Source organism: Peromyscus leucopus, unplaced genomic scaffold, assembly GCF_004664715.2.
Source record: "Peromyscus leucopus breed LL Stock unplaced genomic scaffold, UCI_PerLeu_2.1 scaffold_1728, whole genome shotgun sequence".
Taxonomy (NCBI): Eukaryota; Metazoa; Chordata; class Mammalia; order Rodentia; family Cricetidae; genus Peromyscus; species Peromyscus leucopus.
In genome coordinates this window covers 1-18,266 of record NW_023504917.1, presented here as the reverse complement: position 1 = coordinate 18,266, position 18,266 = coordinate 1, and the positions used below count along the sequence as shown (strand labels likewise).

Sequence of the window (18,266 nt, the reverse complement as noted above, 5' to 3'; positions counted from 1 at the left end):
GGACTCTCTACTCTTGGACAGGTTTAGGTTGCCAAAACACTGCCTCACACCGAGGTCACATCCAGAGACCATGCTGTGTCAACAAAGCCCATCTCAAGAGTTCCCTGACACAGCTCCCCTTTTCGTTCTCACACCAGGTTCTCTTCTGAAGGGAGACTCTATTCTGCGGTCTTTAAGCAGATTTTGTCAGAATGGGCTGTAGTTTTATTCTTAAATCTCATGGCCAAAGCCCACATCAGCGCAGACATGTCTGGTAAAGCAATGTTGGTTTGTACAAATGCATGTGTAGCTGTTGCTCTCTGAGATCTGGGTCTATGATGACCAAACCTATGTCATTGAAGAGAGATGGTGACATAAAAATCATGCTAATAGAATGACGCTGAGGCCCAGGCTGAAGGGCAGGAGTGAAAGGGGTGCCTCATCTGCTTGTGCGCTTCTTGAGGCCCAATTCAGAGGTCCAGCTCTCCCTAAGCCCATAATCCCCACCTTTGGGGATCCTAGCTTTCCAGTGGCACATATCTAGGAGAGCCCTGAGCCTCCCTTCAAAGCACGTCTTGTGACTCTCTATTCTTGTACAAGCTTTTAGTTGCCGACACACTGCTCAGGTGCCTGTTCCTCTTCATGTCTTTCAGTGACCTGAGATTTTGTGTCAGAGCGTGAAGCATCCTGGTACGTGTCAGGTAAGTGGAAGAATAAGCCAAGGGCTGGGATCTGTTATGGTCCTGTGCATTCCCGTTCTAATCTCTGACACCCAGAGAAAATTTCCACTTTAGGAGCACAGCCTCCATGCTCTGGCCTAATTGTGGAAATATTCTAGACCTCAGGCCTTTTGGGTGCCAGAATGGCAATTCCATGTACACCCTGTCCTGGTCAATTCCAAGGGAATTGGACAGGAGACACTGTTGGGGGGGGGAGGAGGGAAATGCCCATAGGTGAAGTCAGGAGGCTCAGAGCTTCTCTGTTTCATGCTACACCTATAGAAAAACTTACACTTCACTTTTTCCTACTGGCCTAGATTTATCCTAGAGCCTCCCATCCTGAATAGAATGAGCAGGGAAGACCTTCAAGGTCCCATTGTCACAGAAGGCTTAAGAGCCACAGCCTTGCTGCAAGGCTTTCATGAGGAGCCATCTGACATTACCTTCCCATAATGCTACACCCTAGCTACTTCTTGGGCACATTGGGCAGAAGGACATTTTGAACATTCCATCGCTCCTCAGTGCCACCAGACATTCCCTGCCCATATGACTTGTGAATCCACTGATTGACCTCCCAGGTGAAAGGCCACAGCAGCCAATATGGGATTGTGTTTCAGGGCAGCGCGTTTCTTCCTGGGCTCATGGCCATGAGGCTTGATTTTTTTCAGACTCTCTCAACAGTATGTTTTTGCAATGAATTTCTGCTTCATGGATAATCTATAAAGTTGTAAGAACAGATTTTGCTGACAACTGTGATGCGGCACCCCACCCGGGTGTAGAGCAGGAAAGTGATATGGGCTGGAAAGCAGCAAATGACACCTTGGGAGAATGGACTTTTATGTAGCGATTGTCTGTGAGTCTAGGCTTTATAGAGATAGGGCTCTACCACGGAGAATGAGACAGGTCTCTGCCTAGGTGGGGCCAATGCAGGAATCACAAGAAACAAAGGTTAAATGATCCCTGCATAGTGTCTTGACAATTGTCAAGAGTTTCATGGTAACAGTCAGCACATGAGGAGAAAGGTGCCTTTACTGAAACACTGAAATTCATGGGCAGGATCGAAAGGAATCCATCCATCTCTTACTCTTTGCAGGGCTCTTCATGTACTTGACTTTGCAAGGGCAAGATTTACTGATGCTAGGCATGCCTTCAGATCATGGTCATTTTCCACAGTGTCATCAAGGGCTCATCTCAAGAGTGACCTGACATCCTCCCTCTCTTTCTCCACAGAACGTACTGTTTTTGAGCAGATTTCATTCTGCTGAATCCCTTGAAGCAGATTTGTCAAGAAATGGCTGTACTTCAGTTTTCAACTGCTCATGGCCAAGGCCGTCATCAGTGCAGTCTTCCCTGGTAGGCAATGTTGCTTGTGTCCCAAATGCATATGTAGCTGTTCTCCCTGGAGACTGGGTCTATGATGACAAACCTATGTCATGAAGAGAGATGGTGACATACAAACCATGCTCAATAGAATGCGCTGAGGCCCAGACTGCAGGGCAGGGAGAAAGAGGTACCTTATGTGCTTGTGCTTCCTTGAGGCTCAGTTCAGAGGTCTGTCTCTCCCTCAGCCCTGATTCCCCACCTGGGGAATCCTATGCTGTCTGGTGGCACATACCTAGGAGGGACCTGAGGCCTCCCTTCATAGCACATTTAGTGACTCTCTACTCTTGGACAAGGTTAGGTTGCCAAAACACTGCCTTCACACCGGGGTCACATCCCAGAGACCATGCTGTGTCAACAAAGGCCCATCTCAAGAGTTCCCTGACACACTCCCCTTTCGTTCTCCACACCAGGTGCTCTTCTGAAGGGAGACTCTATTCCTGCGGGATCTTTGAAGCAGATTTGTCCAGAATGGGCTGTAGTTTTGGTCTTAAATTCTCATGGCAAAGCCACATCAGCGCAGACAAGTCTGGTAAGCAATGTTGGTTTGTGACAAATGCATGTGTAGCTGTGCTCTCTGGAGATCTGGGTCTATGATGACAAACCTATGTCATGAAGAGAGATGGTGACATAAAAATCATGCTCAATAGAATGACGCTGAGGCCCAGGCTGTAAGGCAGGGGTGAAAGGGGTGCCTCATCTGCTTGTGGCTTCTGTGAAGCCCAATTCAGAGGTCCAGCTCTCCCTAAGCCCATAATCCCCACCTGGGAATCCTATGCTTTCCAGTGGCACATATCTAGGAGAGCCTGAGGCCTCCCTTCAAAGCACGTCTTGTGACTCTCTATTCTTGTACAAGCTTTTAGTTGCCGACACAACTGCTCAGGTGCCTGTTTCCTCTCATGTCTTTCAGTGACTGAGATTTGTGTCAGAGCGTAAAGCATCCTGGTACGTGTCAGGTAAGTGAAGAATAAGCCAAGGCTGGGATCTGTATGGTCCTGTGCATTCCCCTTCTTAATCCTCTGACACCCCGAGAAAATTTCCACATAGGAGCACAGCCTCCAGGCTCTGTCCTAATTGTGGCAATATTCTACACCTCAGGCCTTTGGGTGCAGAATGGCAATTCCATGCACACCCTGTCCTGGTCAATTCCAAGGGAATTGGACAGGAGCACTGATGGGGGGAAGGAGGAAATGCCCATAGGTGAAGTCAGGAGGCTCAGAGCTTCTCTGTTTCATGCTACACCTATAGAAAAACTTACACTTCACTTTTCCTACTGGCCTAGATTTATCCTAGCGCCTCCCATCCTGAATAGAATGAGCAGGGGAAGACTTCAAGGTCCCATTGTCACAGAAGGCTTGAGAGCCACAGCCTTGCTGCAAGGGCTTTCATGAGGAGCCATCTGGCATAACCTTCCCATAATGCTACACCCTAGCTACTTCTTGGGCACATTGGGCAGAAGGACATTTTGAACATTCCATCGCTCCTCAGTGCCACCAAGACATTCCCTACCCATATGACTTGTGAATCCACTGATTGACCTCCCAGGTGAAAGGCCACAGCAGCCAATATGGGATTGTGTTTCAGGGCAGACGTTCTCTTCCTGGGCTCATGGCCATGAGGCTTGATTTTTTTCAGACTCTCTCAACAGTATGTTTTGCAATGAATTTCTGCTTCATGGATAATCTATAAAGTTGTAAGAACAGATTTTTGCTGACCACTGTGATGCGGCACCCCACCCGGGGTGTAGAGCAGCAAAGTGTTATGGGCTGGGAAAGCAGCAAATGACAGCCTTGGGAGAATGGACTTTTATGTAGCGATTTGTCTGTGAGTCTAGGCTTTATAGAGATAGGGCTCTACCACGGAGAATTGAGGACAGGTCCCTGCCTAGGTGGGCCAATGCAGGAATCACAAGAAACAAAGGTTAAATGATCCCTGCATAGTGTCTTGACAATTGTCAAGAGTTTCATGGTAACAGTCAGCACATGAGGAGAAAGGTGCCTTTACTGAAACACTGAAAATTATGGGCAGGATTGAAAGGAATCCATCCATCTCTTACTCTTTGCAGGGCTCTTCATGTACTTGACTTTGCAAGGGCAAGATTTACTGATGCTTGGCATGCCTTCAGACCATGGTCATTTTCCACAGTGTCATCAAGGGCTCATCTCAAGAGTGACCTGACATCCTCCCTCTCTTTCTCCACAGAACGTACCGTTTAGAGCAGATTTCATTCTGCTGAATCCCTTGAAGCAGATTTGACAAGAAATGGCTGTACCTTCAGTTTCAACTGCTCATGGCCAAGGCCGTCATCAGTGCAGTCTGCCCTGGTAGGCAATGTTGCTTGTGTCCCAAACGCATATGTAGCTGTGCTCCCTGGAGACCTGGGTCTATGATGACAAACCTATGTCATGAAGAGAGATGGTGACATACAAACCATGCTCAATTGAATGCGCTGAGGCCCAGACTGCAGGGCAGGGGAGAAAAGAGGTACCTTATGTGCTTGTGCTTCCTTGAGGCTCAGTTCAGAGGTCTGTCTCTCCCTCAGCCCTGATTCCCCACCTGGGGAATCCTATGCTGTCCGGTGGCACATACCTAGGAGGGACCTGAGGCCTCCCTTCATAGCACATTTAGTGACTCTCTACTCTTGGACAAGGTTAGGTTGCCAAAACACTGCCTTCTCACCGGGGTCACATCCCAGAGACCATGCTGTGTCAACAAAGGCCCATCTCAAGAGTTCCCTGACACACTCCCCTTTCGTTCTCCACACCAGGTGCTCTTCTGAAGGGGAGACTCTATTCTGCGGGATCTTTGAAGCAGATTTGTCCAGAATGGGCTGTAGTTTTGGTCTTACATTCTCATGGCCAAAACCTACATCAGCGCAGACAAGTCTGGTAAGCAATGTTGGTTTGTGACAAATGCATGTGTAGCTGTGCTCTCTGGAGATCTGGGTCTATGATGACAAACCTATGTCATGAAGAGAGATGGTGACATAAAAATCATGCTCAATAGAATGACGCTGAGGCCCAGGCTGTAAGGCAGGGGTGAAAGGGGTGCCTCATCTGCTTGTGGCTTCTGTGAGGCCCAATTCAGAGGTCCAGCTCTCCCTAAGCCCATAATCCCCACCTGGGAATCCTATGCTTTCCAGTGGCACATATCTAGGAGAGCCCTGAGGCCTCCCTTCAAAGCACGTCTTGTGACTCTCTATTCTTGTACAAGCTTTTAGTTGCCGACACACTGCTCAGGTGCCTGTTTCCTCTCATGTCTTTCAGTGACCTGAGATTTTGTGTCAGAGCGTGAAGCATCCTGGTACGTGTCAGGTAAGTGAAGAATAAGCCCAAGGGCTGGGATCTGTATGGTCCTGTGCATTCCCCTTCTTAATCCTCTGACACCCCGAGAAAATTTCCACATTAGGAGCACAGACTCCAGGCTCTGGCCTAATTGTGGCAATATTCTACACCTCAGGCTGTAGCTCGAGTCTTCCTCCCTTTCCCACAGTCAGGACAAACCTCTGCCACCCGCCAGTCCCACAGCCGCTCAGACCCAACCAAGTAAACACAGACACTTATATTGCTTTCAAACTGTATGGCCGTGGCAGGCTTCTTGCTAACTGTTCCTTTATCTTAGATTAACCATTTCTTTTTATCTATGCCTTGCCACGTTCCTGGTGGCTTACCGGCAACTTCACATGCTTCTTGTCATGGCGGCGGCCGCATCGTCTCTGGTCATTGCGGTGGCTGCAGCATCTCTTTCTGCCTTTGTCCTTTTATTTCTCCTCTCTGCTAGTCCCGCCTATCTTTCCTGCCTAGCCATGACTGATCAGGTTTTATTTATTAACCAATCAGAACACTTGACATACAGACCATCCCCAGCACAGCCAAGTGCAGACCATCTCAAACACCTGCACTCAGGCCCATGGTCCTAATCATCCTCTATACGACCTGCTGGGTAATGCCACAAGGAACCAAGAAGGGCTCCTACAGGACATACAGAACATCCCACAGCACTTCCCCTTATCTTTTTTTTTAAAAAGGAAGATTTTAACTTTTACACATCTCCAAAGCCAGCTTGGTATAATTGGGAATTTGGGCGTAGTTTCTCTTAACTACTTCCTGCTGGAGGGGGCGCTGTATCTTATGGGACGCAAAGAAAAATTTTAGATCATGGAGTAGTCCGTGAGGCTGTATCGTCTGAGCCAGTTGCCTTGAAACAATTCTGGATGTTGAATCATCTGGACCATGGTGTCATCAGAGACCTTTCAGGTGTCTTGGCTGGTCAAACCTGATGTATCTTAATCTGGAACAAAGCCATAGCCTCTGGCTTTCTGTGAAAACAAAAGCAGAGTCTCCTTTCCAAAGTAACACATCCTTATATCCAAATTTTAAAGTCAAAGTATCTTAATATATACATATTGGTTTAACTCAACATCTTTTACGATCAAATGTTTTTCTGCAGTTAAAAATCCAAAGACAATATAATCCAAACTCTCTGTGTGATATCCATCTTTACATGGCTTATTTTTTATATTACTTTTACTTTCTCTTTAAAGACTTTATTTTTTTAAACTTTCTATTTCTTTATATAACTGTCTATGTCCTTTTCCTCTCTCTTCCAAGCCTATGTACATTTTTACCACACATTGTAAATCATTTAAAATCTTGTTCCATCTGAATCTGTCTTATTGCAAACGTTTTGCTTTAAACTGTAGGCCTTCTAAGCCTGGAAACAGCTCTGTGGCTGCTGGCTCCGCCCCCTTCAGCTTCCTAACATGGCCGGTGGTACGTTTTCCACCAGCCTCTGGGAGCCATCATGGGTCTGTGCTTTTATCCAAGCAGCGTGTAGCCCAGAAACTTTTTTTGTTTTGTAACTAGCAAAGGCTAAATCCACCACGCAGCTTAATGTGCCACTTGCAGAGGCCTCATTCCGCCATACTGCAGGTCGAGCACACACACTAGGAACCCGACAGTAACTCAAACCGGTGGCTGCCGCTCATTTGAGAGAGAGAATTAGGAACTGTGGGGCGTTTACCGACATCACCATTCCTGGAGAACTTACCGACATTCACCGCTCCGTGTGTTGAGTTCTGAATCCTCTTTACCACTACGCTGAGGATTCTTCTCAGATAACACATTATTGGAGCGCCTCTTGTTAAGGGACTTTGTCTTTCAGTATATTTTTTTTTCATAACACCGACCTTCTATCCCTGTTCATTTGTCCTTTTCTTTAGTCCCTTTTTTTTTCTTCCCTTTTTTCTTAGCCCTTTTTTTCTTTAGCCCCACGTTGGGCGCCAGATATTGAATGTAACCAACCTTCTTATTAAAGTAAGAAACACAGAAACAATGCGAAAGAGAAAGCCGAGAGGTCAGAGCTCAGAGCCAAAATCTCACCCTTCCGCACTGCGGTGTCCCCAGCCTCCCCAAATCAGATCCCTACTTCCTGTCTGTCGTCTAATTTAAAGAGACAGAACAAGCCAACAGCTATCTTCACATCTCAGCCTGGTTCCCAATAAGTTCCCTCAGACATAGCTAGCAACGGTGCCTCCAGTGCCCTTCAGCTGCCAGCATATCTGTTTCAAAGGCAAAGCCTTCTAGAGGTAAGATGTCCTTTCGATCCAAGATAGAGCTTCACATAGCGTCCGACACCACTGCCATATTGACCAAACATATCAAACAAAAAACACTTCGATGTGACCACTGAATAGCCTGGTGAAGCCAGCATTGCACACATGCTGATCTAGGAATGACGCCATGGATGATAGTTGCTCGAGTCTCTGAGACCAGCCACTTATTATACAACTTTTTGCTTCTACTGAAGAGAGACTGCATGACAGACTGGCCAGCGGATAGGGATTAAAGCCTGACCCATGCTTGCATTGCATGGGCAGTAAACAGGATGCTCGTGGTACAGCCTCTGGAACCAATGCTTGAAGGCAATTGGCAGGCCTGCTTCCCGAAGCTTTGTGTTCAGCCTCTCCTATGGCAGAATCCAAACCCTCACCATGAGATGCACAGTAGGCTTAGAGGAGCCCTTGGGATCTCTCATTCCAAAGACCTTCGGTGAAAGCTGCTTATGCGATTCGAAGCAGGTTAAAGTCGCCTAATCCACGCATGTCATCAGCCAGCCTCTTTACTGTTTGGCTTTCAGTAGCCACAACCGGGCATGCCTTCACGATGACTGCACATACTGAATAGTTCTACATGGAGAGCTCTCCTGGGCAACTTTAAATTTATGTACTGGCAATCATAATCTTACAACTTAATAACAAGAAGATGTACACATTGGGTGCAGTATATGTACGCAGTAGGGGGATTACCATGGACCCACACTATCAAGTGCCTTTGGTCGTGCAGAAATGGGCAAATTGCGCATAGGCACACCCTATATAGTCCATGGATCAATTCCAAGGGAATTGGACAGGAGACACTGATGCGGGGGGGGGGGGGAAGGAGGGAAATGCCCATAGGTGAAGTCAGGAGGCTCAGAGCTTCTCTGTTTCATGCTACACCTATAGAAAAACTTACCACTTCACTTTTCCTACTGGCCTAGATTTATCCTAGCGCCTCTCCCATCCTGAAATAGAATGAGCAGGGGAAAGACCTTCAAGGTCCCAATTGTCACAGAAGGCTTGAGAGCCACAGCCTTGCTGCAAGGGCTTTCATGAGGAGTCATCTGGCATAACCTTCCCATAATGCTACACCCTAGCTACTTCTTGGGCACATTGGACAGAAGGACATTTTGAACATTCCATCGCTCCTCAGTGCCACCAAGACATTCCCTACAAATATGACTTGTGAATACACTGATTGACCTCCCAGGTGAAAGGCCACAGCAGCCAATATGGATTGTGTTTCAGGGCAGGCGTTCTCTTCCTGGGCTCATGGCCATGAGGCTTGATTTTTTTCAGACACTCTCAACAGTATGTTTTTGCAATGAATTTCTGCTTCATGGAAATCTATAGGTGCAGTCACGACGCCCAGGGCTTCTCTGGTCATGGTCTTGGATGAGTACAAGTTAGCCATCAGTTGACCCACGCCCAGCCTAGTTTTGTCTTTGGACTTCCAAACAGATTGGGATGGGCAGGGAAAGACCTACAAGTCACATTGTGACACAAGGCATGAGACTCAGGTCCTTCATGAAGGGGCTTACAGGAAGGCTTACATTATATATACATATATATGGTGCTCTACAACAGAGAAACTGCTGAAAGGTCTCTGACTAGGTGGGGCCAAGTATTCCAGGTGCACATACCTAGGAGAGCCCTCAGGGCTCCATTCCAAAGCACCTCGTGTGACTCTCTAGCCTCGGGCAAGGCTTTAGCGGCCAACACGCTGCTCATGTCCCCGCCTCTTCTGCTGTCTTTCAGTGACCCGGGATGCCGTTTCAGAGCCCGCAGCATCCTGGCACATTTCAGGTAATTGGAAACAGCAAACCAAGGGCTGGGATCTCTAAACATCATGTGCCCTCGCCTTCTAAGGCCTCTGACACACCCAGAACCTTTCCACCTTGGAAGCAAGGCCTCCAGGCTCTGGCCTGACGGCGCCAAACTTCTCCCCTCCAACCTGTGGGTGCCGAGTGGCAATTCCAAATGTATACACTGTCCTGGACAATTCCAAAGGAATTGGACAGGAGCCACTGATCAGGGACTGCCGTGCAACACCCATAGGTGGAGTCAGGAGGCCCAGGGCTTCTCTGGGTCATGGCACGGGGATAGTACAAGTTAGCCTTCACTTGAACCCCACCCCCAGCCTAGTTTTGTCTTTGGACCTCCCAAACAGATTGGGATGGGCAGGGAAAGACCTTCCAGGTCACATTGTGACACAAGGCATGAGACCCACGTCCTTCACGAAGGGGCTCTCAGGAAGGGCCATCTGACACACCCTAGGGCTCCCGCAGAACCCCGCCAACTTCTAGGGCATACCGCACTTAGAGACATCTGGAACATTCTACTGCTGGATTGGACCCACAAAGCGTTCCCTCCCCATGTGACTTAGAGAGGCAACTTGATTGACCTCCCATGCACCATTCCCCAGCTGCCAAGGCGAGATTGTGTTTCAGGGAAGGCAAACTCTTCCTGGCCACGAGGCCAAGAGCCCTCACTCTTTTCAGAGCCTCCCAACCATAGGCGTTCCCAACGAATTTCAGCTCCATCCATACATATCCGACAAAGCTCTGAAAACACACTTCTGTGACCACTGTGATGTGGATTTTTCCCCTGGGGTGTAGACCAGGCATGTGACACAGGCTGGGGACCAGCGAATGACGCGCTGGATAGATTGGATTTTTTTATGGATTGATTTGTCTGTGGGCACCAGCCATTATATATACATACATATGGTGCTCTACCACAGAGAACTGCTGACAGGTCTCTGACTTGGTGCGGCCAAGGCAGGAATCCCAAGGAAAAAAGTTGTAATTAGCTCTGTACAGTGCCTTGACAATTGTCATCAGTCTAAGTCTCAAAGTCAGAGCACGAGGGGAAAGGTGCCCTTTCTGAAAAACTCAAGTTAAAATTTGGGCAAGCCGGATAGACACTGATCCCTTCCTGTGTGGCAGGAGTCGCTCTTTGATGTTCCAAGGGCCAGAGATTTACTAAACCTTGTTATGGGTTCAGACCATGGTCCCATAATCCCTCCGACCGTGCAGTGTCATCAGTGGCCCATCTCAAGAGTGCCCTGACATCCTCCCCTTTCTTCCTCCCAAAGAGGTGCCCTTAGGAAGAAGAGATCTCATTCTGCTGCATCCCTTGAAGCAGAGTTCACCAGGCCGAGCTGTCCTTTGGACCTAACCTTCTCACAGCCAAGGCCCTCATCAGCACTGGCAGCCCTGGTAAGCAATGTTGTTTGTGTCCTAAACGCATGTGTAGCTGTGCTCTCCGGAGACCTGGGTCTATGATGACAAACCTATGTCACGAAGAGAGATGATGACATAAAAATCATGCTCAATAGGATTACGCTGAGGCCCAGGCTGCAGGGCAGGGGAGAAACAGGTGCCTGGTCGCCTTGTGGCTTCCTTGAGGCCCAATTGGCAGGCCCTGCTTCCCGAAGCCCTGTTTTCCCCTCCTGGGGAATCCAAGCTATCCAGGTGCACATACCTAGGAGAGCCCTCAGGGCTCCATTCCAAAGCACCTCGTGTGACTCTCTAGCCTCGGGCAAGGCTTTAGCGGCCAACACGCTGCTCATGTCCCCGCCTCTTCTGCTGTCTTTCAGTGACCCGGGATGCCGTTTCAGAGCCCGCAGCATCCTGGCACATTTCAGGTAATTGGAAACAGCAAACCAAGGGCTGGGATCTCTAAACATCATGTGCCCTCGCCTTCTAAGGCCTCTGACACACCCAGAACCTTTCCACCTTGGAAGCAAGGCCTCCAGGCTCTGGCCTGACGGCGCCAAACTTCTCCCCTCCAACCTGTGGGTGCCGAGTGGCAATTCCAAATGTATACACTGTCCTGGACAATTCCAAAGGAATTGGACAGGAGCCACTGATCAGGGACTGCCGTGCAACACCCATAGGTGGAGTCAGGAGGCCCAGGGCTTCTCTGGGTCATGGCACGGGGATAGTACAAGTTAGCCTTCACTTGAACCCCACCCCCAGCCTAGTTTTGTCTTTGGACCTCCCAAACAGATTGGGATGGGCAGGGAAAGACCTTCCAGGTCACATTGTGACACAAGGCATGAGACCCACGTCCTTCACGAAGGGGCTCTCAGGAAGGGCCATCTGACACACCCTAGGGCTCCCGCAGAACCCCGCCAACTTCTAGGGCATACCGCACTTAGAGACATCTGGAACATTCTACTGCTGGATTGGACCCACAAAGCGTTCCCTCCCCATGTGACTTAGAGAGGCAACTTGATTGACCTCCCATGCACCATTCCCCAGCTGCCAAGGCGAGATTGTGTTTCAGGGAAGGCAAACTCTTCCTGGCCACGAGGCCAAGAGCCCTCACTCTTTTCAGAGCCTCCCAACCATAGGCGTTCCCAACGAATTTCAGCTCCATCCATACATATCCGACAAAGCTCTGAAAACACACTTCTGTGACCACTGTGATGTGGATTTTTCCCCTGGGGTGTAGACCAGGCATGTGACACAGGCTGGGGACCAGCGAATGACGCGCTGGATAGATTGGATTTTTTTATGGATTGATTTGTCTGTGGGCACCAGCCATTATATATACATACATATGGTGCTCTACCACAGAGAACTGCTGACAGGTCTCTGACTTGGTGCGGCCAAGGCAGGAATCCCAAGGAAAAAAGTTGTAATTAGCTCTGTACAGTGCCTTGACAATTGTCATCAGTCTAAGTCTCAAAGTCAGAGCACGAGGGGAAAGGTGCCCTTTCTGAAAAACTCAAGTTAAAATTTGGGCAAGCCGGATAGACACTGATCCCTTCCTGTGTGGCAGGAGTCGCTCTTTGATGTTCCAAGGGCCAGAGATTTACTAAACCTTGTTATGGGTTCAGACCATGGTCCCATAATCCCTCCGACCGTGCAGTGTCATCAGTGGCCCATCTCAAGAGTGCCCTGACATCCTCCCCTTTCTTCCTCCCAAAGAGGTGCCCTTAGGAAGAAGAGATCTCATTCTGCTGCATCCCTTGAAGCAGAGTTCACCAGGCCGAGCTGTCCTTTGGACCTAACCTTCTCACAGCCAAGGCCCTCATCAGCACTGGCAGCCCTGGTAAGCAATGTTGTTTGTGTCCTAAACGCATGTGTAGCTGTGCTCTCCGGAGACCTGGGTCTATGATGACAAACCTATGTCACGAAGAGAGATGATGACATAAAAATCATGCTCAATAGGATTACGCTGAGGCCCAGGCTGCAGGGCAGGGGAGAAACAGGTGCCTGGTCGCCTTGTGGCTTCCTTGAGGCCCAATTGGCAGGCCCTGCTTCCCGAAGCCCTGTTTTCCCCTCCTGGGGAATCCAAGCTATCCAGGTGCACATACCTAGGAGAGCCCTCAGGGCTCCATTCCAAAGCACCTCGTGTGACTCTCTAGCCTCGGGCAAGGCTTTAGCGGCCAACACGCTGCTCATGTCCCCGCCTCTTCTGCTGTCTTTCAGTGACCCGGGATGCCGTTTCAGAGCCCGCAGCATCCTGGCACATTTCAGGTAATTGGAAACAGCAAACCAAGGGCTGGGATCTCTAAACATCATGTGCCCTCGCCTTCTAAGGCCTCTGACACACCCAGAACCTTTCCACCTTGGAAGCAAGGCCTCCAGGCTCTGGCCTGACGGCGCCAAACTTCTCCCCTCCAACCTGTGGGTGCCGAGTGGCAATTCCAAATGTATACACTGTCCTGGACAATTCCAAAGGAATTGGACAGGAGCCACTGATCAGGGACTGCCGTGCAACACCCATAGGTGGAGTCAGGAGGCCCAGGGCTTCTCTGGGTCATGGCACGGGGATAGTACAAGTTAGCCTTCACTTGAACCCCACCCCCAGCCTAGTTTTGTCTTTGGACCTCCCAAACAGATTGGGATGGGCAGGGAAAGACCTTCCAGGTCACATTGTGACACAAGGCATGAGACCCACGTCCTTCACGAAGGGGCTCTCAGGAAGGGCCATCTGACACACCCTAGGGCTCCCGCAGAACCCCGCCAACTTCTAGGGCATACCGCACTTAGAGACATCTGGAACATTCTACTGCTGGATTGGACCCACAAAGCGTTCCCTCCCCATGTGACTTAGAGAGGCAACTTGATTGACCTCCCATGCACCATTCCCCAGCTGCCAAGGCGAGATTGTGTTTCAGGGAAGGCAAACTCTTCCTGGCCACGAGGCCAAGAGCCCTCACTCTTTTCAGAGCCTCCCAACCATAGGCGTTCCCAACGAATTTCAGCTCCATCCATACATATCCGACAAAGCTCTGAAAACACACTTCTGTGACCACTGTGATGTGGATTTTTCCCCTGGGGTGTAGACCAGGCATGTGACACAGGCTGGGGACCAGCGAATGACGCGCTGGATAGATTGGATTTTTTTATGGATTGATTTGTCTGTGGGCACCAGCCATTATATATACATACATATGGTGCTCTACCACAGAGAACTGCTGACAGGTCTCTGACTTGGTGCGGCCAAGGCAGGAATCCCAAGGAAAAAAGTTGTAATTAGCTCTGTACAGTGCCTTGACAATTGTCATCAGTCTAAGTCTCAAAGTCAGAGCACGAGGGGAAAGGTGCCCTTTCTGAAAAACTCAAGTTAAAATTTGGGCAAGCCGGATAGACACTGATCCCTTCCTGTGTGGCAGGAGTCGCTCTTTGATGTTCCAAGGGCCAGAGATTTACTAAACCTTGTTATGGGTTCAGACCATGGTCCCATAATCCCTCCGACCGTGCAGTGTCATCAGTGGCCCATCTCAAGAGTGCCCTGACATCCTCCCCTTTCTTCCTCCCAAAGAGGTGCCCTTAGGAAGAAGAGATCTCATTCTGCTGCATCCCTTGAAGCAGAGTTCACCAGGCCGAGCTGTCCTTTGGACCTAACCTTCTCACAGCCAAGGCCCTCATCAGCACTGGCAGCCCTGGTAAGCAATGTTGTTTGTGTCCTAAACGCATGTGTAGCTGTGCTCTCCGGAGACCTGGGTCTATGATGACAAACCTATGTCACGAAGAGAGATGATGACATAAAAATCATGCTCAATAGGATTACGCTGAGGCCCAGGCTGCAGGGCAGGGGAGAAACAGGTGCCTGGTCGCCTTGTGGCTTCCTTGAGGCCCAATTGGCAGGCCCTGCTTCCCGAAGCCCTGTTTTCCCCTCCTGGGGAATCCAAGCTATCCAGGTGCACATACCTAGGAGAGCCCTCAGGGCTCCATTCCAAAGCACCTCGTGTGACTCTCTAGCCTCGGGCAAGGCTTTAGCGGCCAACACGCTGCTCATGTCCCCGCCTCTTCTGCTGTCTTTCAGTGACCCGGGATGCCGTTTCAGAGCCCGCAGCATCCTGGCACATTTCAGGTAATTGGAAACAGCAAACCAAGGGCTGGGATCTCTAAACATCATGTGCCCTCGCCTTCTAAGGCCTCTGACACACCCAGAACCTTTCCACCTTGGAAGCAAGGCCTCCAGGCTCTGGCCTGACGGCGCCAAACTTCTCCCCTCCAACCTGTGGGTGCCGAGTGGCAATTCCAAATGTATACACTGTCCTGGACAATTCCAAAGGAATTGGACAGGAGCCACTGATCAGGGACTGCCGTGCAACACCCATAGGTGGAGTCAGGAGGCCCAGGGCTTCTCTGGGTCATGGCACGGGGATAGTACAAGTTAGCCTTCACTTGAACCCCACCCCCAGCCTAGTTTTGTCTTTGGACCTCCCAAACAGATTGGGATGGGCAGGGAAAGACCTTCCAGGTCACATTGTGACACAAGGCATGAGACCCACGTCCTTCACGAAGGGGCTCTCAGGAAGGGCCATCTGACACACCCTAGGGCTCCCGCAGAACCCCGCCAACTTCTAGGGCATACCGCACTTAGAGACATCTGGAACATTCTACTGCTGGATTGGACCCACAAAGCGTTCCCTCCCCATGTGACTTAGAGAGGCAACTTGATTGACCTCCCATGCACCATTCCCCAGCTGCCAAGGCGAGATTGTGTTTCAGGGAAGGCAAACTCTTCCTGGCCACGAGGCCAAGAGCCCTCACTCTTTTCAGAGCCTCCCAACCATAGGCGTTCCCAACGAATTTCAGCTCCATCCATACATATCCGACAAAGCTCTGAAAACACACTTCTGTGACCACTGTGATGTGGATTTTTCCCCTGGGGTGTAGACCAGGCATGTGACACAGGCTGGGGACCAGCGAATGACGCGCTGGATAGATTGGATTTTTTTATGGATTGATTTGTCTGTGGGCACCAGCCATTATATATACATACATATGGTGCTCTACCACAGAGAACTGCTGACAGGTCTCTGACTTGGTGCGGCCAAGGCAGGAATCCCAAGGAAAAAAGTTGTAATTAGCTCTGTACAGTGCCTTGACAATTGTCATCAGTCTAAGTCTCAAAGTCAGAGCACGAGGGGAAAGGTGCCCTTTCTGAAAAACTCAAGTTAAAATTTGGGCAAGCCGGATAGACACTGATCCCTTCCTGTGTGGCAGGAGTCGCTCTTTGATGTTCCAAGGGCCAGAGATTTACTAAACCTTGTTATGGGTTCAGACCATGGTCCCATAATCCCTCCGACCGTGCAGTGTCATCAGTGGCCCATCTCAAGAGTGCCCTGACATCCTCCCCTTTCTTCCTCCCAAAGAGGTGCCCTTAGGAAGAAGAGATCTCATTCTGCTGCATCCCTTGAAGCAGAGTTCACCAGGCCGAGCTGTCCTTTGGACCTAACCTTCTCACAGCCAAGGCCCTCATCAGCACTGGCAGCCCTGGTAAGCAATGTTGTTTGTGTCCTAAACGCATGTGTAGCTGTGCTCTCCGGAGACCTGGGTCTATGATGACAAACCTATGTCACGAAGAGAGATGATGACATAAAAATCATGCTCAATAGGATTACGCTGAGGCCCAGGCTGCAGGGCAGGGGAGAAACAGGTGCCTGGTCGCCTTGTGGCTTCCTTGAGGCCCAATTGGCAGGCCCTGCTTCCCGAAGCCCTGTTTTCCCCTCCTGGGGAATCCAAGCTATCCAGGTGCACATACCTAGGAGAGCCCTCAGGGCTCCATTCCAAAGCACCTCGTGTGACTCTCTAGCCTCGGGCAAGGCTTTAGCGGCCAACACGCTGCTCATGTCCCCGCCTCTTCTGCTGTCTTTCAGTGACCCGGGATGCCGTTTCAGAGCCCGCAGCATCCTGGCACATTTCAGGTAATTGGAAACAGCAAACCAAGGGCTGGGATCTCTAAACATCATGTGCCCTCGCCTTCTAAGGCCTCTGACACACCCAGAACCTTTCCACCTTGGAAGCAAGGCCTCCAGGCTCTGGCCTGACGGCGCCAAACTTCTCCCCTCCAACCTGTGGGTGCCGAGTGGCAATTCCAAATGTATACACTGTCCTGGACAATTCCAAAGGAATTGGACAGGAGCCACTGATCAGGGACTGCCGTGCAACACCCATAGGTGGAGTCAGGAGGCCCAGGGCTTCTCTGGGTCATGGCACGGGGATAGTACAAGTTAGCCTTCACTTGAACCCCACCCCCAGCCTAGTTTTGTCTTTGGACCTCCCAAACAGATTGGGATGGGCAGGGAAAGACCTTCCAGGTCACATTGTGACACAAGGCATGAGACCCACGTCCTTCACGAAGGGGCTCTCAGGAAGGGCCATCTGACACACCCTAGGGCTCCCGCAGAACCCCGCCAACTTCTAGGGCATACCGCACTTAGAGACATCTGGAACATTCTACTGCTGGATTGGACCCACAAAGCGTTCCCTCCCCATGTGACTTAGAGAGGCAACTTGATTGACCTCCCATGCACCATTCCCCAGCTGCCAAGGCGAGATTGTGTTTCAGGGAAGGCAAACTCTTCCTGGCCACGAGGCCAAGAGCCCTCACTCTTTTCAGAGCCTCCCAACCATAGGCGTTCCCAACGAATTTCAGCTCCATCCATACATATCCGACAAAGCTCTGAAAACACACTTCTGTGACCACTGTGATGTGGATTTTTCCCCTGGGGTGTAGACCAGGCATGTGACACAGGCTGGGGACCAGCGAATGACGCGCTGGATAGATTGGATTTTTTTATGGATTGATTTGTCTGTGGGCACCAGCCATTATATATACATACATATGGTGCTCTACCACAGAGAACTGCTGACAGGTCTCTGACTTGGTGCGGCCAAGGCAGGAATCCCAAGGAAAAAAGTTGTAATTAGCTCTGTACAGTGCCTTGACAATTGTCATCAGTCTAAGTCTCAAAGTCAGAGCACGAGGGGAAAGGTGCCCTTTCTGAAAAACTCAAGTTAAAATTTGGGCAAGCCGGATAGACACTGATCCCTTCCTGTGTGGCAGGAGTCGCTCTTTGATGTTCCAAGGGCCAGAGATTTACTAAACCTTGTTATGGGTTCAGACCATGGTCCCATAATCCCTCCGACCGTGCAGTGTCATCAGTGGCCCATCTCAAGAGTGCCCTGACATCCTCCCCTTTCTTCCTCCCAAAGAGGTGCCCTTAGGAAGAAGAGATCTCATTCTGCTGCATCCCTTGAAGCAGAGTTCACCAGGCCGAGCTGTCCTTTGGACCTAACCTTCTCACAGCCAAGGCCCTCATCAGCACTGAGCAG

General features: G+C 50.0%; 2 long non-coding RNA genes and 9 other non-coding genes across 11 annotated transcripts; all 11 read left to right on the top strand.

The window, feature by feature from the left end:
- Positions 1–175: 175 nt before the first annotated feature.
- LOC114689385 lies at positions 176–5,623 on the top strand. The gene is made up of 5 exons (XR_003733894.2): positions 176–253; positions 633–680; positions 4,281–4,402; positions 4,846–4,966; positions 5,345–5,623. It is a non-coding gene; the product is annotated as an uncharacterized LOC114689385 (long non-coding RNA).
- LOC114689390 lies at positions 309–388 on the top strand. Its single transcript, XR_003733899.1, has one exon. It is a non-coding gene; the product is annotated as a small nucleolar RNA SNORD115 (small nucleolar RNA).
- LOC114689388 lies at positions 2,107–2,184 on the top strand. Its single transcript, XR_003733897.1, has one exon. It is a non-coding gene; the product is annotated as a small nucleolar RNA SNORD115 (small nucleolar RNA).
- On the top strand, positions 2,666–2,744 carry LOC114689387. Its single transcript, XR_003733896.1, has one exon. It is a non-coding gene; the product is annotated as a small nucleolar RNA SNORD115 (small nucleolar RNA).
- On the top strand, positions 4,459–4,536 carry LOC114689389. The gene has a single exon (XR_003733898.1). It is a non-coding gene; the product is annotated as a small nucleolar RNA SNORD115 (small nucleolar RNA).
- On the top strand, positions 5,022–5,100 carry LOC114689394. The gene has a single exon (XR_003733903.1). It is a non-coding gene; the product is annotated as a small nucleolar RNA SNORD115 (small nucleolar RNA).
- Positions 5,624–9,375: 3,752 nt separating the features above from the next.
- On the top strand, positions 9,376–18,259 carry LOC114689384. Its single transcript, XR_003733893.1, has 10 exons — positions 9,376–9,483; positions 10,775–10,898; positions 11,279–11,326; positions 12,618–12,741; positions 13,122–13,169; positions 14,461–14,584; positions 14,965–15,012; positions 16,304–16,427; positions 16,808–16,855; positions 18,147–18,259. It is a non-coding gene; the product is annotated as an uncharacterized LOC114689384 (long non-coding RNA).
- Positions 10,955–11,033, top strand: LOC114689393. Its single transcript, XR_003733902.1, has one exon. It is a non-coding gene; the product is annotated as a small nucleolar RNA SNORD115 (small nucleolar RNA).
- On the top strand, positions 12,798–12,876 carry LOC114689392. The gene has a single exon (XR_003733901.1). It is a non-coding gene; the product is annotated as a small nucleolar RNA SNORD115 (small nucleolar RNA).
- Positions 14,641–14,719, top strand: LOC114689391. Its single transcript, XR_003733900.1, has one exon. It is a non-coding gene; the product is annotated as a small nucleolar RNA SNORD115 (small nucleolar RNA).
- On the top strand, positions 16,484–16,562 carry LOC114689386. Its single transcript, XR_003733895.1, has one exon. It is a non-coding gene; the product is annotated as a small nucleolar RNA SNORD115 (small nucleolar RNA).
- Positions 18,260–18,266: the final 7 nt, after the last annotated feature.